This window comes from Ochotona curzoniae, unplaced genomic scaffold (assembly GCF_017591425.1).
Source record: "Ochotona curzoniae isolate NIBS_2020 unplaced genomic scaffold, NIBS_Ocur_1.0 contig_3190, whole genome shotgun sequence".
NCBI classification, from domain to species: domain Eukaryota; kingdom Metazoa; phylum Chordata; class Mammalia; order Lagomorpha; family Ochotonidae; genus Ochotona; species Ochotona curzoniae.
In genome coordinates this window covers 22,254,972-22,281,273 of record NW_024465751.1, presented here as the reverse complement: position 1 = coordinate 22,281,273, position 26,302 = coordinate 22,254,972, and the positions used below count along the sequence as shown (strand labels likewise).

At 38.2% G+C, this 26,302-nt stretch overlaps 1 protein-coding gene across 2 annotated transcripts in view; it reads left to right on the top strand.

Annotated features, from left to right (window-relative positions):
* Positions 1–3,357: 3,357 nt before the first annotated feature.
* OXR1 (oxidation resistance 1) overlaps positions 3,358–26,302 on the top strand; it is a 188,336-nt gene continuing 165,391 nt past the window's right edge. For both annotated transcript variants that reach the window (XM_040979423.1, XM_040979422.1), the window contains exon 1: positions 3,358–3,547. The gene's annotated coding sequence lies outside the window, so the exon portion shown is untranslated. The remainder of the gene's footprint in view (positions 3,548–26,302) is intronic.

The following is a 26,302-nucleotide window of genomic DNA, read 5'->3' as shown; positions in this document are numbered from 1 at the left end:
ATAACGGTTCAAAATGACCTCGGATTTATAGAGTGCAAAGGTCAGAGAGCCTCCTCAGACTTCCTTGACAATTCTTGTTCTGTGCCCTCGAGGTCTCTGGTCTCCCCCTGAAATTTGAGTTCCCCAGTAGAGACAGAGAGAGAGAGAGAGCTCTGATGAATATGGTTGTTTTCTGGGAGATTTGGACATAAACCACATTACGCACCACACAAAGGACTGCCATTCAGCTGGTCCTTTTGAAGTCCTCTAGTTTCCCTCCCAAATCCCACAGTTCAGAGTGAGTGACACCTCCTTTGAAGCAGCAGTCTCTGCGACCTTAGTGTTTATCTAACAAAGGGAAAGCCGCAGAGTATCCTGAGTCTTCAATAGCATTTCTTCAATGTCTCTGGGAATTTTGAAAAACAAAATTTTACTGTACCCTAATGTAGAAGTGTTGTAGTTTTCATATTTCAAAGTGTCCTTTGCAGGTGCTGTGCTAGGCGTTCCCACTCAGAATGCTTACTTGACCCTCAGAATGTTTCTGTATAATAATTCCCATTTTATGGGTGAGTACTGGAACAACATACAACCTGGTTAGCGTGCTGAGAGAAGCTGTTGCAATACAGATAGAGAGGAACTGCATATTCGTTTCCTCAAAAGTGAAAGAACGAGAAAAAGCAAGAATTATGAACCTGACGGTGTGCTTCCAGGAGGCAGGCTGCCTTTATATTCACTTCTTATTCTCCACCCACGACATTAGCATGCATTTTCCTTTGCACATTAAACAAAGCCAATTTCAATGCCTATTAAGGGATTGCTTTTTGTCAGTGTGTGTAATGTTGCATTTATTATCAAAGGATATTTTATCTTATGCACACCTACATGCTCCATTATGCTATATTTACATTCGTTTAACACATTTAATTGAGAACATTGTTAAGAATTTAGGAAGACTTCCTCATTTATAAAATTTGGAAATTAAAGGTAGCATTTAACAGATTTCCTTGACAACCACAATAGTCTCTTTTTAGAATTCTTAAGAAGTAATTCAATTTCCCACACAATTCTGCTTTCTAAGAATGTGTAGTAAGAAGTCGCGTCTTCAGCAAGGCAGAAAACTAGGCAGCAGGGGCGCTCAGGACTTCAGCACCAACAAGGACAACTAGATAAACGTCAGGTCTTGGGTGGGAAGTAGTCAGGTAGGGACGGGAGCAGCAGAAAGGAAAATGCTCAGAGCAGTTTTCTGTTCATCTTAAAATGGAGTGCTGTGTCCTTTACTCATACCAAGGAAGCCGTAAGTGGCTGTAGCATACACGTTCTAAAGTGATGCAGAACTCTGCCATCTGTAAGCCCTGTTGTCTGTCTACCTAGAGTTTTACTAAGTATAAGCCACCCTATATGCCAACAAGAGACCTCAGTAACTCATCCATTCTGTAATAGGACAACAAAAAATATAGTTTCGAGCAACAACAACCAAAAAATCCTCTGTGAATCTGAGGAAAAACTTTTCACATTTACAAAATGTGAATAATTGTTTATGATGATCTTAATTATGGCTGAAGAAAAGTTTGCCTTCTGCAAAATTTGATATCTTTCTGTTAAAATTTTCCTCTTCTGAATCACACCTCTGAAAACAAAATTGCTTTATATTGAAATTGAAATTGAATCTTGAAATAAAGACAGTAAGACAGACTATAGAAGATACCTTTTTGTTGGTCAAAAGTGCTTGAATATTGGCGATTTCCTAGGACTCAGGATAACAGCACAGTCCACATCTCTACACATCTCCATGCACTGTTCTCGAAACTTTATTAAAAAAGCATATACACATATATATACACTTATATATGTATACACACACACACATATATATATATATGTTTTTATATGTATTCTCATACCTGAAAGTCTTTCCTTTTTTAAAGATTGAGTTGTGTGATTTGAAGGGCAGAATTACAGGCAAGGAAGGGGGATGGAATTGGGGAGGGAGATTGAAACTAATATAGAGACAGAAAAAGATCTACTGTTTGCTGGTTCACTTACCATAGGATTGGTCCAGGTTGCAACCAGGAGCCACAAATCCCATCTTAGTTATCCATGTGGGTGTAAGAACTTGAACATCTTCTGCTGTTTGCCCAACATTGGGCTGGATAGGAAATGAAGCATCAGGAACTCTGCTTGGTACTATGTGGGGTGTTCGAATCATAGGCAGCAGCTTAACCTAGTATGCCACAATGCCAGTCCCTGAAACTTATTTCTTGTTGTTTTTTAAACTGACAAATAAAAATAATATTTGTTTACTGTGTACAACCTGATGTTTTGAAATATATGTGCATTCCTTAGTTGCTCAATTTAGGTAATTAATGCATGGATTGTATTGTAATTAATGCTTATATTGCAAAAACACTACAGTCAACAATCTTAACAGTTTTTAAAAAATAGTATATTGCTATTTGCTGTTATATATTATAATATGTATATGTATGTATATATGTGTATAATATTGCATCTGTCTCTCCTCTGTATATTTGACTTTGCAATAAAAATAAGTCTTTAAAAAATTTAGGAAATTACAAATTTGCAGCTGTGATTACTATACATAATCTAAAAAAATTTTTTTTAAATCCACCCTGCTTTCTATGGGAATTTGAGGCTTGAAAAGTGACATTTAATGTTCGCTTCCAGAAATACGAAGAGCCAATTGTAGCTCATTTGGACTTTAATTACATTAGTTGTGTATCTTGAAATATTTCAAGTTAACTTGTATTGTGACCAATGATGATTCTGCCAAAAGCATGCATGAGTGAGGAAAATATCAAATGCCAGCTTTTTTGCTTTCTGGGTTAGCTATGATGCCTGCTGTCTGTGATACACCAGTGAGCAACGTATTTTGTTGTCTTGGAGAAAGCGGAGAGAAATAACTTGAACTGTATAATTTTTACAGTTAATATTTTTGATCCATTAAAAAGGAAGATAACAGCAACTTCCATTTGAAATAGGATTATTTTGTTATCCTTTCTTTGAGCTGTAATTATTTTTTTTAATGGTATTTTTCAGAATGAAGAATAGTCAGATTCATTTTCTGTGTCTGGCACCACATTTCAGTCTGCTTTTAGATAAATTCCTTTATCACTTTACATTTTAATATGTATCATGAGACGCTGCCAGAAGATTTTTTTTTCAACTCATTTCAGAAATAATTCAAATATTTATTTGACAATACAGTGGGAAAAGCCTCTAATTTCTCGATATACTTGGTTCTGTTTCAACTTCAAATTTAACTTGGCCGTTGAAGAAAAGATTTTGATGGAAATACGCAGAACTAATTTGTCTTTTGAGTCAGTGTTCACAGCATGTGATATCTTTACCTTTAGGTTGAAGAAAAAGTCCCAGTCTGTGGATATTACTGCTCCGGGGTTCAATCCTTTGGCTGGCGCAGGAAAGCAGACACAAGCCAGTAAGCCCCCTGCTCCCAAGACCCCCATCATTGAAGAAGAGCAGAACAACACAGCCACTCCCCAGAAGCGCCCTTCCCGCAAGAGCGAGCTGAAGAGGTTCTACACCATTGGTGAGCAACACTTGTTTCATGATAGTGGCTGGCTGGAATCTGCCTTTACGGCATGACGAATCCGTGGTTGAGCCGGTTCAGTGTTCCCCGTGTGCTTTCATGTGTGCGGTTTTCTGATAGTTCACTCAATGTCTTCTTACCTGATCTGAAAACAAAGATGAAAAAATACTGAGGTTCTTCAGCAAAATTAAATAAGAAGGCTAAGGACCTTCTTTCTATATCCTAGCTTAAATACACACACACACACACACACACACACACACAGTAGGTTTTCTAGTCTTTGAGATTATGTGCAAGTATTTTTATTTTAGCCATTCTTTAGCCAGTGCCATTTGCTTTATTAGTTTTTATTCTTCCCATGTTTCCTCCAGGCTCCCAGGCCTCTGACCCTGTTCTGTCAGATTAAGACTGTGGTTGATGTCAGCTTGTAACAAACCCACCAAACAAGCAGAAAGTTATTACTTCCTGAGGGAAGACAAATGACACACTGTGGTCTGATGTGTTTTTTTTTTTAACATTGCATAATTTTGGAGAAGTTGAAACATCACTAGAATCAAGAGAAAAAACATGTGATTAGGCTCTTAGACATATAATGTCCTTTTTGTCCCACATAGAATAAAATGGTATGATTTTAAACTCAAATTGGAGAGTTTTAAGCAGTCGGACTTTACAAATTGAATTACCAAAATTTTGTGTATCAGTATTTGTCCAGCAGGTATGCCTTTGTGTGAATTCTTTTCAAATATTAGTGGCAATTTTCAATATCATTGGTCTGTTTAAGACAGTTATTAAATATGTTGCATATCATAGAAGATGATGAATAGAGAAGAAAAATATGTCCAGGTAGGGATGACTCCTTTGGTAATGCATTTTCTCTCATTTTTGGAAGGATTTGGTCATGTTTAAAGTCATAACAACAGACCCCGTGACCTATTGCGATAGTTGCGTTTGGATCAGAGGATCATGTTGACATCATGGCTCCTAGATTCCAGCATGGGTTGTTTATTTTAAGATGATTGAAATTGTTATCAGATGTTTTTGTGTCCAAATCTAGAAATGATACTACAGGATCAAATTTGTACTTCTGGTTCCCATAAAATTTTCTGCGAGACTTTTCCATTCATTTTCTACTGTTGTTGGTTTGAAATGTTTCCTTCAAGCTTGAGCAGATACTTCTATGTAGATTTAATGCTATTTCAGAATTTAGATACTAAACTGTTTCTTTTCTTCTTTCTTTCCTTCTTTCTTTCTCTTTCTTTCTTTTTCTTTCTTTTTCTTTTTCTTCCTTCCTTCCTTCCTTCCTTCCTTCCTTCCTTTCTTTCTCTCTCTTTCTTTGTTTCTTTCTTTCTTTGTTTGTTTGTTTCTTTCTTTCTTTCTTTTCATCCTTCATCCATGCTGAGTTTTATTCCATCTAGATTAAGATGTTTCAGTTCTTTCTTTACAAACGTAGTTCCATTGCCTATGTCTATAATCACGCAATAGGAATTTGTATAAGTTAGTGTAGTCAAGTGAATCTTTCCATCTTAAAATAGCTGTCACTCCAACTAGTAATGTTCTGTTCCCTTTCTTCTTTTCCAACTTTTCTCCTAAGTTTATTACTTTATTAATTTATTAACTAGGTATGAAAACATAATATTTTGACTTCAGAAAATAAAACCGACCCTTTGAACTCAATGGTCCTTAAAAAAGAGAGACTAAGAAAGAAAGACTGGGCAGTACAGCTACAGGTAATAGCATTAAGCCTAGAAGATAGAAATGTAAAGGGGGAGTTTAGGTGGCAGAAAGATAAAATTTGGATCATTTTAATTGCATCACTATTTGACTCATAACCAAGACAAAGCACATGTCTGTTAATTTAAACGAGATATCTGGATTACCTTATTTTCTATGCTGGTTTAATCCATATACTAATCTGGTCCTATAAATATGTTTAACAATCAGAAATGTTGATGATAGACAAAATAATAATATTCCACTTACTGCTGATTTCTCCCCACTTACTGTAATTTCATGTGCAAATTATGCTACTGTCTTCTGTCTCAGTTCACCCTCACATGCTAGACTTTATGGATGAGGAGTACCAGCCCAGATAGCAATGAACCATTGACAAGAAACTCTGCAAATGAAATTGAGTCTCAATGTCACTCATAAGGATTTCATCTGCCTCTGCTCAAGGGTGAGCTGTAAGAATGCCCGTGGACGTACAGTAAAGTAACATTTTAAATGCGATTTCTACACAATCTCATAGAGAAAAATTATGCCAATCAGACCATCCACCAGCTAAGTTCTTTAATGAAAGAACTTTCAGTCTCTTAGCGTTCACACTGTAAAAAACTAGGGCGCCCTCCCATGGTAAAATACAGTACTATATATAAATGTAGCAATGGTGTTTAATACCAAACAATACCTACAATACCGTAGAATTTTTTTTACTGTACTCAAAGGGAAGCAACAATTCTAGAACTTAAAGAATTTTCAAGTACAGAAATCAAAAAACCTGTAAAACATTGAAATGTTCCTGAGATGCTCCAGTACCTTCTCTAGTACTTTCTTTTTTATTTCACAGCTACTATCCTGAGTGAACTTACATGTAGCTTCAACTCACTGTTGAGAGAACTCTAGGAAGCAGAATTTACATCTTCCTAGTATAGATATAAGGGCAAGTCGTTAATTACTTCTCATAATAGCAAATTACTAAACCTGTTATGGAACAAAAGTGGCACAGCATAAATCCATTCTTTTTCATAAATAAAAAATAAATCTTAGAATTATACTAAAATTTCACCAATATGGAATAAGTAGAGGAAAATCTAATCTGTATTGTTGAGAACTGTACGAACCGTCAGATGAACTGAGAATAATGACTGTGTTAAGGTTGTTGCCCAAGAAAGAGTTTGTCCGGCCCTGTTTCTACCATCCACTTGCATAAATTCTCTGGTATCACTTGACATTCTTTTTTTTTATATATCTGTGTAGTCAAAGATGTAGGCCAAATCAGTGTCTTTGAGTTTCTGATCACAAACTCGGCCGTTTCAAACAGCGCCCATCACTAGCTCCCAGTTCTGTCAGTCAGCTGCATTCCCTGCCCAGGTTATCACAAGGCTGAAAGCAGCGTGCTGGCTTTCATCTGGCGGATCCACCAGAGGGAGGTATGCTCCTGGACATGTTCTTTTGGCAGCTCTTGGTGGCTTGCAGTTGTAAGACTGAGCGCCACTTTGCCTTCCTGGCAGTCAGCTGGGGACCACTGGGCTCCCAGAGGCCTTGCTTTCCTGATCATTTGGTCCCCTCCTTCCTCAATCCTGGAGTTTCCACAGCAAACACTGATTTTTGTCAGCATTTCTGACTTCCTTTTCTGCAACCAGCCAGCCTCTATCAGCCCTGTAAGGGAGGCAGGCAGTTAGCTCAAGCTCTCCCACGTCATTGTCCTGCATTGAGGTACACATAAGCTAACTACAGGAATAAATCGCATTACGTTTGCAGTGCAGGGGATTTTACAGGTATACACTAGGCGGTGAATAATCTAGAATCATGTTAAAATCCTGCCTAATGCGTTTCACCCCACCACTTGCTCTAGACATTCCGCTACAATTGTATCACAAACAAAATGCTCTAAAGTATTTAATTTTATTTCTGTTTTTCTTCTAATGTATTTACTTTTTGAAACATAATATGAAGTTAATTGATTTCGTACTCCATTACTGAGTTCCAAACAACAGTTGGAATAATCACTGGACAGTTACTTGAAGTCTTTCTGATAAGTTAACTTCTATTTTTCATTTAAAATAGAATTAATCAGAACTAGAAGAGCAAAACATTAATGTAGTAGGTAACACTGACAGATAAATAAGTGATAATAGAGTAGAATTTTTCTTACTCCAATTTCTACTTGTGCTGGGTAAAGCCACATGAATTTGGTCATCTTCATGTTCTCTGTAACACCATGGACAAGGCAGAAAAGCTTTCATCTTCACACAGATAACCTTCTCAGAGGGCTTAGGGACAAGGCCCTTATACGTGGGACTTGGCAGCTAGTTTGTGTCTGAGTGATCCTTTGGAGTCCTGTCGAAAGCCAAGCTCTCTCTGTCAAATGCTCACCTCCTCAAGGGAAAAGCTGTGTGTTTGCCTGTTGTCATCTCCTCTGTGCTCTCCTAAATCACTCTCAGCTTTATATCTTATTAAAGTTAATGTCGTGGTAGCACATTACTCATTTAATGTTATTTTACATAATATTTTCCAGTTACTTAGATGAATGAATTCTGGGCTCATTTACCAGGTATCTACCAGTATCAGTCAGAACTTTTCCATGTTCTAAAATAGTGTTGTTGAAAAATCTATTCATTCATTTGCTAGGTATTTGTAGGATGCCTTCTACATCCAGGCCTTGCTGAAAATGTTCTGAATGGTATGAATGCAACAGGAATAACTCCAGACTCTGGGTGCATAAATTCTGACAGGGAGACAGACAACAAGTGATACAGTATTTCATGTACTATCAAAACATTAAGGTTTTCTTAAAAAAATTAAGAGGGCAGTTATTGGGAACTTACTCATGTCACCTTGTTTAACACATATACAATTTTTATGAACGTTCAAGCAGATGAATTCTCTCAATTCTGAGAAATCAATTGTGCTGGTTTCAATTACAGGACGTTAGTTGTATTAATAATAGATGTGTTGGAGAGTTGTTTTTCGCCTTCCTTGCAATGGAATTAACTTATGAAAAGACTAATAGAATTGATATCTGCAACATGAAGAAGAAAATGATCGAGGGGAAATTTTAATGGCCCTCATGCTTTCTTTGTGTTTTAAGGGGAGGTATCCAGATGTTTTTCATTTTAAACGAAACAACAGTAAGCCATGAATTAAGCTAAAGCAGAGAATACTAAAATTAAATATCATAACTTTACAGAATTTTGAAAATGTTACAGGGAAAGTATTTTTTGTAGTTGGTTTGTTTGCTTTTGAGTGGTTTCACTGTCAGTTTCCTTAGTAGGAAGATCAGCTGTCAAAGATTTTAAACAGTTTTGTTTTGTTTTTATCAATGCTGTGAAAGCTGAAGCAGAGGCATTCGGTGGGTATTTACTGAGCTCTCTCTCTTATTCACAAAGGCATAGCAAATCACTGTTGAAGATTGGCCTCAGGAATCTGGTGTCCTAGCTGGACCTCCTAATTGCCCCTGCTAGTTATGTGATCATAAACAAGATAGTAGAAATTGCAAAAAATGAGTGTCTCTACTTACAAAAAGAGGTAAAACTGGTGCTTCCTGACAGGGTTGATGTGAGACAAGAGGTAATGTTTGTGAAGTGTCTAGAACTTGCAAGTTGTCCATTAATATGAGTGTGCATGGTGTGCATCAAAGATGCCAAGTCATTGAGGTCCCGGAGAGTCTTTCCTCCTGCAGCTGATGTGAAGCACTTCTGCCGTTTTCATCTTCATGGGTCTGGTCATCTTCTCTCCTGTCACAAACCCTGCATTGGCTGCTCTTTACCTCAAGAGAAGGTCGCCATTCTCTAACCTCTCATGCCTTTTTCTGTGGATCCTGTGCTGCCCATGCCCCAGCTCCATCACAGAAGCGGGTTCTGCAATCCAGCCATGCCAGCTTCCTGTGTTTTCACATAGGTGCCATTCTACATGCTGGATCATAGATTTCCATTATGCTTTCCCTTGACCTCGGAAGGTACCAGAACTACAGCACTAAGCTTTCCAAACAGCTATTCACTTGTCAGAGTTCAATCTAAACTTTTCTTGCCATACCTTCTTCAAATGTGACCAGCATGAGCAGATTTCAAATAATCTTAATGTATAAATTATCAGTGTTTAAGTGACCAACAATATCCTTTGAATGGTATTAATGCTTATGATAATCCTATAGTGGAAATCACTCTGCCATGCACACTATGTTCATTGTATAGCACTTTATGAAATTACGTCTCTGAAGATTGAATTTTTTTATTCATAATCATGGTGTAAATATTGGCAAACCCAACTGAAATATCTAGATAGACCTCAAGAATAAATGTTTGGTGCTACCAACTAAGACACTATGTCTTACCCTGAAATACCAGAATCCAGCTCTATGTACCAGATCCTCACTTAAGCTTCCTAGTGCAGACCTGGGAGACGGTGAGGATGGCCCCATTGGTTGGGTTTCTACCACCCAAATGGAAGAGATGGACTGTGTCCATGGCTCTACCCTTGGTCCATGTCCATCCCAAGCTATTACAAGCATTTAGAGAGTGAACCAAGCGATAAGATCGCGTTTTCATTTTGTCACAGTCAGTTTCTACCTTGATTTTGCCCGTTTTCCTTCTTTTGTTCCTTCCTCATTCCTCCCTTCCTTGCCTCCTTCCCTTCCTCTTTAGGATAAAATGATGCCTTATATTTGATATTAATTTGGTAGTTTTTTACGTGAGATTTTTTTAAAAAAAATATTGTCCTTTGTCAAAATAATGAGGTGAGAAGAGATCCTAAAAAATCAGTTTGCAATCTTGCTAGTCTATAAAGTTGAAATCCAGTGATCTTGTTTTTCCCCGCCTTCGGATAGAATATTTTCAACACTCCAAAATGTAATGCAGTTAATTACACATTTATGTCGCACTTCCCCAGGCTGCTTTGGAAGAGACAGCCTATAGAATTAGGTTTTCCCTGGGAATTCTTCTCAGTAGTTGGCCAAATCAAAACAGTAATAACTAGTTTGCAAACTCTAAAAAAAGAAATACAGAATGTGTATTTAACTGCCTTTTAATTGCAGTACGCCAGGCATTTTAAAATATAATACCATAATTTATGTGCCTCTCATTTTGAAGCCAGGCTTTTTAATTATAAGAGTAAGAAGATCAACATTAAAATGAAAATACTGTAAAAGGAGGTTAAAGAAAAAAGGGGGAAAAAAAGACTTGCTGGAGTTGGCATAATCTGCAGCATGAAAGTAGGTCACCATGGCACTGGAACCTTCTCTGGAAACAATCTCTGTCTAAGCAAAGAGGAAGTCTTTGTGAGTTCATCAGTAGAGTTCATTAGTCACTGTCTGTAAGAATAGAAGCTAAAAAGGATAAAATTGAATTAAGCTTTTTCTGACAGTTTGATATCTTTTGATATTTTCAGGGTAAAAAAAATTGTATAAGGAAACTCCTTTCATAGCTGAGATTCATTGTTATACATGGGAGCTAGATTTCTGTAAACAGATATGGGCTTTCCACAGATTTTAAAGACTGATAAAATTGTAAGAATGCACAATGCTGGGCCCGGCGCGGTGGCTCAAGTGGTTAAAGGTCCTCCCCTTGCACACCCGGGATCCCATATGGGCGCCGGTTCTAATCCCGGCAGCCCCGCTTCCCTTCCAGCTCCCTGCCTGTGGCCTGGGAAAGCAGTCAAGGACGGCCCAAAGCTTTGGGAACCTGCACCCGCGTGGGAGACCCGCAAGAGGCTCCTGGCTTCGGATTGGCATAGTATTGGCCCGTTGCGCTCACTTGGGGAGTGAATCATAGAACGAAAGATGTTCCTCTCTGTCTCTCCTCTCTGTATATCCGCCTTTCCAATGAAAAAATAATAAAAATAAATCTTTTAAAAAAAAAAGAATGCACAATGCTTAATCTTTGTTAAATCTGAAGGTATTAAGAATCCAGGTTCACTTTTTGACTGTTTGTAAGCTAGACAGATCTTAAGATCCATATACCTTTTTTAAAGATGTATTTTTTTCTTGTTGCAAAGTCTGATATATAGAGAGAGAAAGGAGGAGAGACGGAGGGAAGATATTTCGTCCTTTGATTCACTCCCCAAGTGACCGCAACAGCCAGAACTGGGGCGATCCGAAGCCAGGAGCCAGGAGCCAGGAGCTCAGGGAGCTGAATGGGAAGTGGGGACACCGTGATTAGAATCAGCACCATAACAGATCCTGGCATGTTTAAGGTGAGGGCTTTAGCCACTAGGCAGCCATGACACCATGCCACCATTGTATGGCCAAGATCCATAAACTTTCATGGCAGTCTATGAGATTCCATGCTTTTATGTACAGATGTGGTAGAAGAATGTTTGAATGTGTTTCAAACTTGTATCATTTTTTAGTTTTATCAGTTAAAATCTACTTTGAAACGTGGCATCAAGGAAAATTCACAGCATAAACTCCTTTTTAACTTTAAAATAAATATATAAACCTTTCTTATTTCAAGAAATTGGATCTTTTAAATTCATCATTTATATAATTTTTAGCTACATTTTACCAAACAGCAGGAAGTGTGCTTGTATGATATCCACAGAGTGAGATTGCTTCTAATGTGCTAGAATAGCTTGCCAAATCTGATTTTACAGAATTAGTGCCATATTTTGCAGATTTGCTTCGTTCTTTTTTTGCTCTAATTCTCTGATTGTTCTCTGTCAGAAGCAATCAACCCAGGATCAAGAAACAGAGCTTAATCGTAACTGTGAGAAATGGATTAAGAAGTGTGAATCCCCCTGAGGTTTCCCTGAATAAATTGTGTTTGTATTGTGCTAGAGTTGCAGTATAATGGTCTTATAACTTATCAAAAAACAAATTACACCTGTCAATTTAGGTAATGACTTCTTAACTGCCTAATTAAGCTTCTACTAGATTAAATTACAGAATACTAAAAATGGACATTGTTCATGATTGAGAAACAATCACAATCTGATTTTAAATGTTCTCAATTCATATCTTTAAAAGCTTCCTTCAGCACTAGTGACATTGAAACTTGTCCGCCAACACTTGTAGGAATGTTCCATTTCACTGGACAATGAATAAGGGGAAAAAATGACAGGTTATGAAGGCCTGCTTTATTTTTAGTATTGAAGAATAGCATTAATGGTAATTTGAACAGTGAAATATTGTGAGCAAATTTCGCCAATACTTTTATTTTTAAAATAATGTCAATTATTATTATTATTATTATTATTATTATTATTATTATTATTGGCTTTTTAGTCCATAAAGGCCTCATCTTGCCCTCCCACTCTAGGAGCCGGGGGGGAGAGGGCGGGACTGCAGGTGAGAGGGCATGGGCGCTGCCAGGAGGGGCTCACTGCTGGGAGCCCGACTCATCAGGGCCCAGCAGCCTCAGCAGGTGACAAGGCCAGGTTCTATGCCTTCCAGAGGCCACCCAGCGGCCTCCTCCCCAGCTTCATGGGCTGGCCTGTTTTCCCTGATACAACTCCTTCCAGTGACTCTTGAAGAAGCAGACCATGATGTGCCCAGCTTTGCCCACCTCCGAATCATCCTCGTTGAAGGTCTGGCAGTTGTCAAAGACCAAGAGGGCGTCGGCAGCAAACTCCTCCGAGCTGGTGTACCCAACTCGCAGCAGCCGCTCTGGCATGGTGGAGAAGTCCATGGGGTTTTGATGATGCGCTGGTAGCCGCTCACCAGGCGGGGGTTCACAGGCTCCAGGAAGGGCCAGGCTGCGTCTTGGGACTCTATCTCCATCAGGATGATCTCGCAAAATGTGAGGTCAGTGTGGTAGTTCTGCTTGGAGAGTCGCTGCCGCCTGAACAGGGCATCCCTGCTCCGAGGACCGAGGTTTTTTCAGGACCTTGTACCTATTCAGAGAGAAATTAACTAACATCTCATGTTTCTCACTGCATCACACGTAAATATATTTATTTGAATATTAAAAACGTTGCAGAATTTATACTCCTCAATGAAGTTTGCCCCATGTTTCTAACTGTGACACCTGTTGTTTAGAAGAATAAAGAAAATAATGAAGTGGGGCATCGTTGGATAGAAATGCTCCTGTTGCTATTTCTTCCAAGGTTTTGAAACCTATTTTACTAAAGTTAGTAGTCTCGAATAACTCAACGAACACTATGAATGTTACAGTGGCTTTTTTTAATAAAACTGCTGTGAAGCATGTATAATCTATCTATATATAAACAATCTGAAAACTTCACTAATTCAAATTGTATCATCATCTAGACAAGTCAGCAGGCAAGTTACATTAGAGTCATCTATGAAGGAAAGATCTTTGTGAAATTGAAATGAAAATGTGTTTTCAGTATGCAAAGGATATTAGGTTCAACAGGTCAGCTCAACAAACAACTCTGCAGTAGACAAAATACTGACAGAAATGACTGTGTTTTTTTAAGATTTATTTATTTATATTAGAAAAGCAGATAAAGAAGAGGATATACAGACAAATATCTTCTGTTCACTGATTCACTCCCCAAGTGGCTGTAATGGCCATAGCTGAGCCAATCCGAAGCCAGGAGTCAGGCACTTCTTCTGGGTCTCCCATGCAGGTACAGGGTCCCAAAGCTTTGGTCTGTCCTCTACTGATTTCCCAGTCCATAAGCAGGGAGCTGGATGGGAAGCAGGGCTGCCCATTGAGATTCCAGCATGTGCAAGGCAAGGACTTTAGCTGCTAGGCTACCAATCTGGGCCCTAATATGCTGTTTTTAAAGGAACAGTATCTATTACTAAACCTGATTTCTATTACCATATGTGCTGGGCATTCATTTGGTAAGCTTCTTTCTGTGAATCTGAACCTTTTGAAAAATATTTATTTATCTTGAAAGCCTGCATGATACATATATCATATATATATCGCATATGTATATATACACATATATCATATATATATATACCACCTATATAGTAATATAATAGAGATACAGGGAGAAAAATCTTCCATCTGCTGGTGGTTCACTACAGAAATTATCACAGTGTCTGGGGCTGAGCCTGACCAAGGCCAGGAGCCAGGAAACAGAACTCTTTCTTGGACTCCCCATCTTCCACTGCTCTCCCAGGTGCACAGAAAGCTGGGTTAGAAGTGGATCAGCCAGGACTTGAACCGATGCGCTGCCATACAAAATGCAGGCATTACAAAAGAAAGTTTAATTCTCTGTGCCACAACACTGGCCCTGTGAATTTGAATATTAAGTCTTATGGTGCTGTCTCATGGAAAGATTGACTGTGTTGAACATTGAAAGGATCCTTTTATAAATATCAAAAAAATTATACACCAACTATATGAAGGAAAATCCTTAAGTAAGATTTAGAGAGTATCTGCAGGACAGCTGCATTTCCACAGCTTCCACATGTGAGAATTTGTACTCAGCACTATTGTGCTTCTTAAATTGATTTAAAAAAAAAAAAAAGCCATCGTTTTTCATCAGAGTTCTCTGAGTTAGAGGAGGCAAAAGTTATCTTTGACACTAAGCTGGAAATAAAATATCACAGACGCCCTAGAGAGGTGAATTTTGTGACTGATTTATTGGATGTCTTGCAAACCAATTCCAAAGAATTTCCTTGCCAATTAGATAATTTCAATTTTGAAGTCATTTTCAAGTGCTACATCAAATAAATCAAGTTGTGGCAAAAGTAGCACAGTAATGTTTATTCTCCGTGAAGAAACAGTGTAGCTGCTTTGCTATTTCAGGATAGACAGATTTTACTTCTTGCTTTATATAATTCTCTCAAAAAACAGATCATTTTGATATCAAAAACACTCTCATAAATAAACATAGTGTGAATGGAATTGGGACAGCCAAAAAGATACACTAGCGTCATAAAAAGAAAATTTTAAGAAATTCCCTTTTCTATGCTCATATTCACTTTTCATTTCTACTCCTATATAACCTAGTTAAGCCTCATTTCAGTGAACAGTATTTTATTCCAGTATTTTTTATTCAGTTGAAAGGCAGAGTGACAGAGAGAGGGAGAATTTCCATCTGCTTTTTCACTGCCCTAAATGGCTGCAATAATTGGAGCTATGTCCATTGAAAGTCCTCAACCAAGAACTCCGTGCTGGGAGTTCTGCCCAGTGGGCAGCAGGGATCCCAGTAATTGGGCTGTTATCAGCTCTCCCGAAGATGTACTAACAGGGAGCTGGATTAGAACCGGAGCAGCCAGCCATTGCACCAGTCCAGTACCGGATTAAGGCATCACCGTGAAAACCAACTCACTGTCTGACAATTCCAGCTTCAGTTTGCCATTGCAAGAATGACTATTCCATTCAGTAAAAAAAAAAAAAAAAAGATTGAATACCTACTCAGATAAACTGATATCTATTGCAAATGAGGCTTGAGAGAATGTAAGATAGCAGGGCCTTGTCTGCTGTGCTGTAGAGTTTGAGCTTAGTTTTGGCATCTTAGTCGGACTGACTTATTAAGACACCCAACATTATGTGGAAAAGAAGTGGAGATATATGTGCCTACAGACCTAAGAATCCTTTAAATGTATAGGGTAATGGTTGAAAAGAGACTACGTTGCAATGCTTTAGATCTTCAGTACTAGATACACTTAGACATGAATTTCCATCCTACCTTGGCTACTCTGGATGGTTCTCAGCCTTGAACCTTTCTGAACTTCTGGTTTTTATTGAGAAAATAAGGATACTACTCTGTTTCATTCATGTTTCTAATAAAGATTTTATGAAATGATGTATACAAATTGCTTAGGAAGTTCTAGCACATAGTAAAAATACAATAGATGTTAACCAAAAGCAAAGCATCAAAATAATATGAATGAGCAGTGCTAACAGTCTAAACTAAGCCACTGGCAATGTGAGAAAAGATTACAAGATTTTCCTGTCAGTGCTATGGTTACTGAAATGACACCTATCAGTTTCAATTTAAAAATACAGTATTCATATGTAAAATAAATAGATTTTACTGCAAGCAAAATTATTTTTTAAAACATAATCAATGTTGAATTTCTAGATATTTAGAACTTATATGCACTGAGCTAGAAATAATCTGGCTATAAATATTAGAAAAACATTATACTGTGAGTTTTGCGGACTGGTCTGTGAGGTACAACCTTGGTACCATACTATCAACCTGAGCCTGTACTTCATCCCAGTGTCCTTTGTGTCCTTAGCTTGTCCCAGCATCCCAACGAGGATCCCACATTATATATAGTTGTTTTACCTTCTTGGCTATGTCAGGTCATGATGTCCTCTTGTCTCTTGCCACCTGCTGGAGTTGGGCTCTTGGCTTTCTCTATTTCTACATACCTAAACATGGAGGAGGAGGCTAGTTCGCAGCAAAGAAAACAGAAAAGGTCTATCAGAAACGTAGGAGGCAGCTTGGTATTTTCTTTCAGTTGTGTAATCTAAGGTTTGCCCTTTCTCAGCATATATATATATATATAAAATCACAGATCATCAAGGTGGCACCCATAGACTAGCAAGTAAAGGTATCAGTGGAAGCTATGTTAGAGACTGGTAAGTACAGAGTCTTTATCAAAACGAGAACATCCCTTTGGTTTCCATTTTTGGTCCTCACCTATAATTTAAATATAATACAGCAATAAAAATATGTTAAGAAGAATGGGACAAAGTTGAAATGATATCTGTGAATCACATTAGAAAAATTTTGGTATTAATGACCAATAATTTTTGTCCGATTTAGAGAAAAAATCTGTGTATCTGAAAACATTATTTTTCTGGTATTGAATCAGGACTCATTGGATTCTATTTAGTGCGAACCACATTTCTGATTCATCCTGGATAATCTCTTTATGCGTTCTAGTCCTATTATATTAAACCATCTGAGATCATTCTCTATCTTATTTTGAGACTTAAAGAAAACTTTAAAATGAGCTTCAGACAAGAAAGATTGAAGCTTTGAAGACAGATCTATGATATACCTCTAACAGGGGAGCCTTAATTTTTTATCTCATCAGTAGAACTAAAGTTTTAAAGACTTTAGTATACCTAAACAATTATTCCCAAATTTGAATGTGCATTCAGAATTTTATTAAAACAAACAAAACCAGATACTGACTCAGTAGATCTTGAGGAGGGCCCAAAATTTTGCATCCCAGGTGTTGTGCTGTCAGTGGTATCTGAGTTGGGAAACTATTGAAAAACCTGAAGGCTTGCTTTATTTGATATCACATGCATGCAGAATAATTTGCACTATTTGTAACTAAATGAAGACTTTCTTATTTTTTTAAGATTTATTTACTTTTTCTTTTTGGAAGTCTGATTTTTCAGAGAGTGAAGGAAAGATAGGGAGAAGGTCTTCCATCTGCTGGTTCACTGTCCAGTTGGATGCAATGGCCAGATAAGAGCTGATCTGAAGCTGGGAGCTTTTCCTGGTCTCCCGCAAGAGTTCAGAGTCCCAAGGACTAGGACCATCCTCTGCTGTTTTCTCAGGCCATAAACAAGGAGATAGATGGGAAATGGAACAGCTGGGACACAAACTGGTGCCCAAATGGAATGCTGGCACCAGGGGGCAGAGGATTAGCTTAGCTTTACTCTGTCATCACACTGTCCCTGAAAGTTTCCTTTATAAAAATATATGTTCATTTTCATTCTGGGTTTCCTAAATAATTCCTAACATGAACTGTTTTCCATCCCATTGTGTATATGAACAAGTATAGAAACAGACAACAGATTCCTAAAAATACAGGAAGTTATTCTCTAGCCTGCACATAAGGTAGGTTAATACCTGCCCTTAAGTAGTGCTAGCCTCTAGATGGTTTCCATCAATGTACAAGCTGCGATGACTTTTAGTAGTAAGGCTCTGAATTTGCAGCCTCTCTAATATCAGGATCACTGACAACTCAGTCATTTCTAAAAAAATTGCAAGTCATTGCTAAAGGACAAGTTGAGATGGGACTGCAGAAAAATAGAGAGGATTTTGTATGTGCTTGTGGGCATTGTTAGGGATTATAACAAGCAAGGGAATACTAAGAAACAGAATAAATACAGCAATATACCCACTGTCTAAAAAAGCAGATGGTGGTTGTGTCACTCAAAAAAAGAATTCAGAAACATGAAAGTGACAGAGCTTCAGAGACAAAAATCTAGCAATGCTTAGATGTCCCGAGACATTCTGTGCTACTCAGATTTACAGAGCATCCATTTCAAACAAAATTCACAAAGGACCCTTTAGTAGCAGAAACATCAGTGACCACAAAAATTCAAAGTAACAATATTCCTGATCTCTGCAAAGCAAAGATCTGGTGAGGCCTCATCCTTTGGTGAGGGAGGGCATAAACCACTCTCATATTTTTATAAGGGTATAATTCCATACATGAGGGCTCCTCCTTTTACCTGTGATAACTCCCAAAGGGTCACCCCTCCCTCGGTAAATTAGGTTTAATTTGGAGGAAGAGGGGAAGGGCATATTTAGTTTGTAGGAGCCATTTGCTAGACAGTGCAGAAACAAGTTAAGATAAAGCCACTTTTAATTAGGAGCTGGTCTCTAATACAACTGACTAAAAACTGTGAAGGTACAGTGATTCCAATGCAATGTAAGATGTGGGAAGGTTGCCATATATCAGAGAGAAGATATGGTATTAGTCCTTTTGGAATTGGCTTATTTTACTGAGTGTGATGGTCTCTAGTTGAGACCATTTTGGTGATATGAGATGCAAGTGGCCACAGCAAGGTGCAAAATGCCATGGGAATTTAAAAGAGGAGTTCATTTGTAATTTAGGAAGAATGAAATAGCTTTGAAATAAAGAATTATTTAAGGTGGGCCTTTGACTATAGGAAATGATTGGACAACAGTTAGGCATTTGGGTAACCATAATTGAATCCCAGGAGTAGATTTCCACAGGGAGGGTAAAATGTTTAAAATAGAGGTTTGACAAGCAGTTCATTTCAGAGAGGAAAACACTTTTGTGTCCTAAAGTTTAGAGATCAGAAACTTATAATAGTCTTTGAATAAAAACAAACCTCATTAAATTTATCATTGTAGAATTTGTTAGGCCTGGCACCATAGTCTAATGGTTTAAGTCCTAACCTTGCACACACCAGGATCCCATACGGGTGCCAATTCGTATCCTGGATGCTCTGCTTACCATCCAGCTCCTTGTTTGTGGCCTGGGAAAGCAGTTGAGGATGACCCACAGCCGTCACCCACATGGGAAACCCAGAAGAAGCTCCAGGTTCCTAGTCATAACGGCTCAGCTCCAGCCGTTATGACCACTTGGGAATAAATCGGTGGATAGAAGATCTTCCTCTCTGTCTCTCCTCCTCACTCTATATCTGATTTTCTAATAGAAATAAATACATCTTTTAAATTATCAATTAATTTAAAGAACTAAGCAGTCAGATCTGTTATGAGTTCTTTAAGAATTAGTCATGCCAAATAGCTTCACTCTTTAACAAATGACTTATTATCTGTTGAAAAGAGTTACAGAAAGAAGGAAAGAGATCTTGTATTTACTGCATCACTCCCCAAATGGCCTTAACAGCCAGAGCTGAGCTGATATGAAACCAGGTGCCAGGAGCTTTTTTTGGGTATCCAGCATGGGTGCAGGGGTCTAACAACCTGAGCCATTCTCCACCCACTCTGCGAGCTGATTCAGTAGAGCAGCCAGCATACAAACTGGTGTCCAAACGGGATGTCAGTGTTGATGACAGAGGTTTAGTCAACTATGGCACAGTGCCAGCCCTAAAATATTCTGTTAATTCCATTTTCCTTGGATGTTGTAAGGTAGCAGTGTAAGTTAGCTACAGTTTATTCCCATTTTATCTTTATTTATGCCTCCTTTGCTCTATTGTTAATGCCCCACTGATCATCATTCGCCATTCCCTCCACCCTCTCAGGGGTAAGGGTCAGGATAGGGTTCAAAACAACCTATCTACTTATGAAAAAAAAAACCATATATTGGTGAATTGCTTTATTTTAAAAAATGACTTTACTGAGACAACATAACGAAATTATCATGGCTGCATTGTTTTTTCCCACATGAAGCTGTTTGAAGGAAATGGTAAGAAATTCAGTTATCTAATCTTTCAGGAATATAAAAGAATTATCAGGAAAAAATGCAGGCATGTAGAAAATAATCATAAACTATTATGATATATGGAAAAATTCAATGAGAAACATGAAGAAATACTATTTTTTGAAAGCCAGTAGAAAAATGTAAGTTTAAATGTAGTTTGCAATCTCACACTGAACAGTGAACTGAAAGACTGATATGGTTCTAATTTATTAGTGTGCAATGAAATGGAAAGAAATTGTTATGTGTAAGAGTGTTGAGACTGTGGCAAAGCAGTTAACTATTGCTTTCTCATTTTCTATGAATATGAAGATATTTGGATTTGATTTTTAACTTGGGAATGTATGGGTTAGGTTATTTGTATTATAAAATGTGCCCATTTCTGGCAGCTTAAAACCAGCTGAAGGCAAAGAATTGCTTGTCTAAACATCCAGTCACAGACTCCTTCCCCCTTAGTGGAGTACATCACAAATCAAAGATAACCGAGACAACATTCATGAATATATTAAAGCAACATAAAGCAACCATCCTAATGTCAGAAAAGATTACACCTGCCTCAAACTCACAAACATTAAAAACAACAATAGAGATGCATTTTCTAAGCTTTGTGCTGTGATCTCCTACTGAGAATTGGAGCAGCATAAATCAAAACAGTGTTCCTTGAGGTAAATGAAATTCTGTTGTCACAACTGTGACTGCAAATCCTCTGGATCCACCTATGCTTACACAACAACAGACAACAAAAGAAAAGAAAAAAAAAAACTTCCAAGTGTTTTGGAAATCCCTTTGGAAATTCCTTTTGTTTCTATAACGTAAGTTCTAGGAAGGTGGGAGTCTTGTTTTTGTTTATTGTTGTCTCCAGCAAGTCACTTAGGGCTAGACACACTGGAATCACTCAATAAACATATGATGAATTTGTCACTTAACACTGAGCATTACCAAATATCGATGAACACAGTTGGGAAGGTGCTAAATTTTAAAATTGATGATATTTTATTTCTGGACATGCTATCAGGGATTCTTTTATACTAATGTCATAATGTCTGTTTTTTAATCAAATTGCTACAATGAAATACCATAGTTAGAAATTTATTTCTAACAGTTCTGGAGGCTGCAATGTTCTTACAGTTCTGGAGATGTGATGTTTTGTGAGGGCAGCTTCCTAATGCACGCCCAAGAGTCTTCCAACTAAGTTACATGTGAAAAGGACAGAAGAGCTCTCAAGAATCCCTTTCTAAAGGTGTTAATTCTGTTCCTGTGAACTAATCATCTTCCAAGGGCCTCACCTGAAAAAGCCATCACATCAGGAATTAGTTTTCAACTTCTGTGAGGGAATTAGAAATAATCCTCATGGCTATTTTTGAAGAGCATACCTGAACAACGGTCAGCTAGAATAAAAATAACTCATGATTTGAATTCTCACTGTTTTTCTGAAACCATTCTAAGGAGCTTTTCATGTATATCAAATTTAGCTCTTACAATAATGTGCTGTGTTAGTTGTCATTATCATTCCTGTATTGCTTATTAAAAAACTGTGCCTTAACTAAGTTAAATATTTACCCAAAGTCCAAACACTGGAACTGGAACTCAAGAATCTGGCTTCATACTGACCATGTAGTCACCATGCATCCACTCCCAGATAATCCTCTCTCTCTGTCTGTCTCTCTCTCTCTCTCTGTCTGTCTCTCTCTTCTCCCCAACAGAGGCTTTCAGGGCAGAAAGTTGTTGCTGACAAGAAACTCAGTGTAAACCAGAAAAAACACCTAGAGTCAAAATCATCATAAATTCACACACCAGCATTCCATTTGATTCCATCCAAATGGATTTCTCCCATTTGGAGCTCACCTGCAATGGAAGCAATGCCCCTGTCTAGAACATTTGACAATCCAAACCAGGTGTTGACCAGAAAATGCAGAAAACAAACATTGCCACATTGAAGCATTCATTTACTTCATTATCCTCTTCTCTTTTAATCCTCAACTAATTCATAACCTATTAAAGTTCTAAAAGTTAATTCAGATGCTTCCTGTTCTCTGAAACTTCCCAGTCCCCAAACAAATCTTTCCTTGGTCTATGCTCCCATTCTTCATGGACCTTTGTTTACTTGAGCATTTCATTGGAGTAATAGAATTCAAATGGTTTACCTGTAAGAGCAATCAGGTTTTAAAATAAGTAAGTTAATCCGGAAAATGCACTCATCCTAAGGCATTACATTCGTTTTAGGATATAGTCAGTTTCTGAATTTGAACTGTAATACTGCACCAAGGTGGAGGAATCCACTATGGGGGAAGAGTATGGGGAGGGGTTGGGGAAATCCCAGAGCCTATGAAACAGTGTCACATAATGCAATGTAATTAAAAATAAAAATAATAATAAAAATTGAGAAAAAAGGATATGGTCAATTAAAGTTAGTATTCCAAATAGCCAGCTATATAGGGTCCAATTGTTGCTTTGATTAGGAAATATTTCTTATGGAAATTAGCAAAATTAATTGCAACATAATAATTAACAAAAGAAGTGAGCCACAGAAACATCCCTCAAACATCCTATTTACTTTGAATTCAAGTAAAAACTATGCAAGTGTTAAATTTTAGTTGATTTAGCATTTGTTTTACATTTTTGCTTGCATAGGCAGTATAAAGCAGATAATTGCCCTTGGTGGACACAGCTCAGCTGACGGTGCTGAGACCCTCTGAGAAGAATGAGAAGGACTTATTTGTGATTTTCTTTTCTCTTACACTAGCTAAGTTTTTAAGCAGATTTTATTTTAAGAGTCTGGGAATCGATACTCATTTGCACTAGGGGAGCTAGAGCAATCACTGATACTAGAGCAATACTTGTGTGAGAACAGGCAGGATTTACCTACATTGTCTGAAGCAGTGAAGCTTGACCGCTGGAGAAAATTACCTTCTCCTTTTGTGCTTGTCCTCCTCAAGTGCATGACAGAAAGACTTGATGCACCTGAGATGGGGGGGGCTGAATGGCGTTTTCTTTTATGAGTCTTCTAAACTGTCTCAATTTTATGTATGCCAAAATTGTTTGGGCAGCTAGGTATGTTTTCTATTCTTGGGCAGAATTATGTGGCTCTCAGGCCTAAACTATCTATTGGCGTATTTTAAAATGAAGCAGATTTCACTGTCTCAAGCCTCTGGACATCCGGACACTTGAGATGCCGAGGCATCCTGATGATGTTTGGTAAATTCAGCTGTTGATTGGCCAGATAACTTTTTTTTTCATTCTCTCTTTTTTAAATTATTATATTTTTGACAATCTTTACATAGTTAATTAGGGTAAAAAGGTTCATGGGTTATAGGGAAGTGGGTAAGACTATTATTTCCATATTGTTTCCTTCATGTATCTGAGGTAAAGGGGGATATTGAGGGAGAAGTCCCACCCAGTCTCCCACCCACCCCAGGTCCCAGATGTGGGGTATGCTCTGAGATACTTGCTCAAGTGGTTTTGATAGTTCACCAGTTATGAATCACTACCAGTCTTGCCACTTCGAGCACAATGAGGTCTTTAAAGAATCCAGTGATTGACATAGTCCATCATAGAGTCTCCATTGCCCCATATTTCGTTGCCAACATATAGCTGAGGTGATTGATTGACTTGTTCTGTCTTCTGTCTTTTCTTGGTTAGGGTTCTGAGTCCAGCATTTCGATTGGGGAGATCCCTAAAGAAACTTTAAGGTGTTCCCAAACCAGATTCTTGTGTGTTCTAGCAAGCACAGGGCTCGGCACAATCCATCTCCCTGATCAGCTGGTGGTTGCCATAGCTTGGTTGGTTCTGGTTTCAGACCCTACTTCCACTGGAACCCCAGACCCGACTTCCACTGGAACCCCTGGGTGTTGCAGTTGAGCCTGGTTCTGCCCAGCACATACTTTGGCCAGATAACTTTGTGAAAAAGTACAAATAAGAGAGCACTGGCATTTGATTCATTCTTGTCTTCCTGAAAGAACTGTATTGGAATTTATAGACCATAAGGGCCTCAAACAGGGTCATCATCTGAACCTAGCTATGTATATAACATTGGAGTGTGAAAGGCATGAGTTGTTGGATCCAAGAGGAACAGAAGAAAAAGCAGTTAAGGTGCTATTTCTATGTAACTTGGAATGATGATGACATAGAGAGCTGAAAGTGAATGGAGTAGATGTAGAAATATGAGGTAGGGACAAGAGAGGACCAGAGGAATTTATCTAGTGCGTGATTTCCCAGTTCATAAAAGATCGAGGAGGGAAGAATGCTTGTGTTTAACATTCCTAAGCTTCTAGAATACCTGGGTAACCCTGCAGAATTTTTAATCTTCTACTTAAGATCAGGGTCAGGATGTCATTAGAGTTCCTTTATAAAATACTGAAGATGAGTATCTGCCTCAATAATCAGTTATGACTGATTTTATTTCAAAGGGTATCTCCTTGATCAGCATATTGTGTTTTGTGTTTTCTTCTTGGGCTTTACATCCTCATGCTCAAATGAGTGGAGTTAGAACAGAAGCCAAACATCACTACCTAGCTGCAGATATGACAGACCGGGCTCACTCTCCTCTCTCATTGCAGATCCTAAGAACCTCTCACTTGGTAATCCTGCCTTCTTCATTAAGAGCTCATTAGAAGACACTCCTGGAGAGTCAGCAATTATCCCCATCCTTCAATGGCAACCTTCCCTCACCCTTTCATTTCTGACCTGTGATTGATGATCTGTAAATCTTTTGAAAGGAACACCTAGAAGCTCAGCTTTGGTTGATTCACTTCGTTGATTAAGTAGGAAAGCGCCATGGTCCCAACTTTGTTTTTCTCAACAGCATTAGTTTTCATTGAGGAAGCAGTATTATATGGTTCCTCTTGTAGGGATGTTTCCAAGAAAATTTAATCTTATTTTATTAAATAAGATTTTTAAAAGATTTTTCTTTATTTTTCTTTAAAAAAATGTTTAAGGTTTATTTATTTGTTTGGAAAGGCGTAGTTCAGAGAGAGAGAAAGACAGAAGCAGAGATTGACTGTCTGCTGGTTCAGTCACCAGACAGTGGTGACGGCCATTGCTGGGCCAGGTCAAAACCAGGAATCTGGAAGTGCATCCGGATCTTCCACATTGGTTGAGAGTCCCAAGCACTTGGATCATTTTCTGCTGCTTTCCCAGACACAGTAGCAGAGAATTGTATCAGAAGCTATGCATTCAGGATTCAGACAAGTGCTACAATATGGGATGCTGGGATTGCAGACAGCAGCTTAACCAGTTGTACCACAAGGCTTATTCAGACTATTCTTTTAAAAAAAACTGTTATTTATTTATTTATTTATTTATTTATTTATTTATTTATTTTGTGTTACAAATATCAAGAACTCCTATCCACTGCTTCGCTCCCCCACATTCTCTTATCAGGAGGGACTGAAGCAAGGAACTGAAAACTCAATCCAATTTGCCTATGCGTGCAGCAGGAGCTTAACTGCTAGAACTGCTTCAGTGCCTCCCAGGGTCTACATTAACAGGAAGCTGGAGCACAGAGCAAGGAATTAAACCTAGGTAATGTGCTGTGGGACACAGGAATCCAAACCAGTATTTTTAAGAGTGGGAGAGAGAGAGGTAGTAGGGGAGAGGAGAAGAGAGGAAGGGAAGGGATGGGAGGAAAGGGGAAAGATTAGGTAGGAGGGAAGAGAAGGGAAGAGAAGAAGAGGCAGAGATGTTTCATCGTTTGGCTCACTTTCCAAATGGCTGCACCAGCCAGGAATTGAACTGGTACTCTGATATGAGATGCTGGTGTTGTAAGTGGTATCTTAACCCATTGCACCAGTTACTAACCATATTGTTAAAAACATTTACTATGAAACATAGCTATAACTATAGTGATCCTTTGTGCCTGCCAGAGTTCTCTTGGTTAGTTGTTACTGGAAAGTAGAAATAACACTAAAAGACTTGTAGATGCAGAAGAACAGATTAAACATGTAAATTGTCAGGCCCTTATGCCTGACTGTGGGTAGAATCTGGAAGGTAATTCAGTGAGCTGGCATCACAAAGTTGTTCTTTGCTTTCTGTGCTTTCATTGAAGAATCTGGATTTTGGCAATTCCA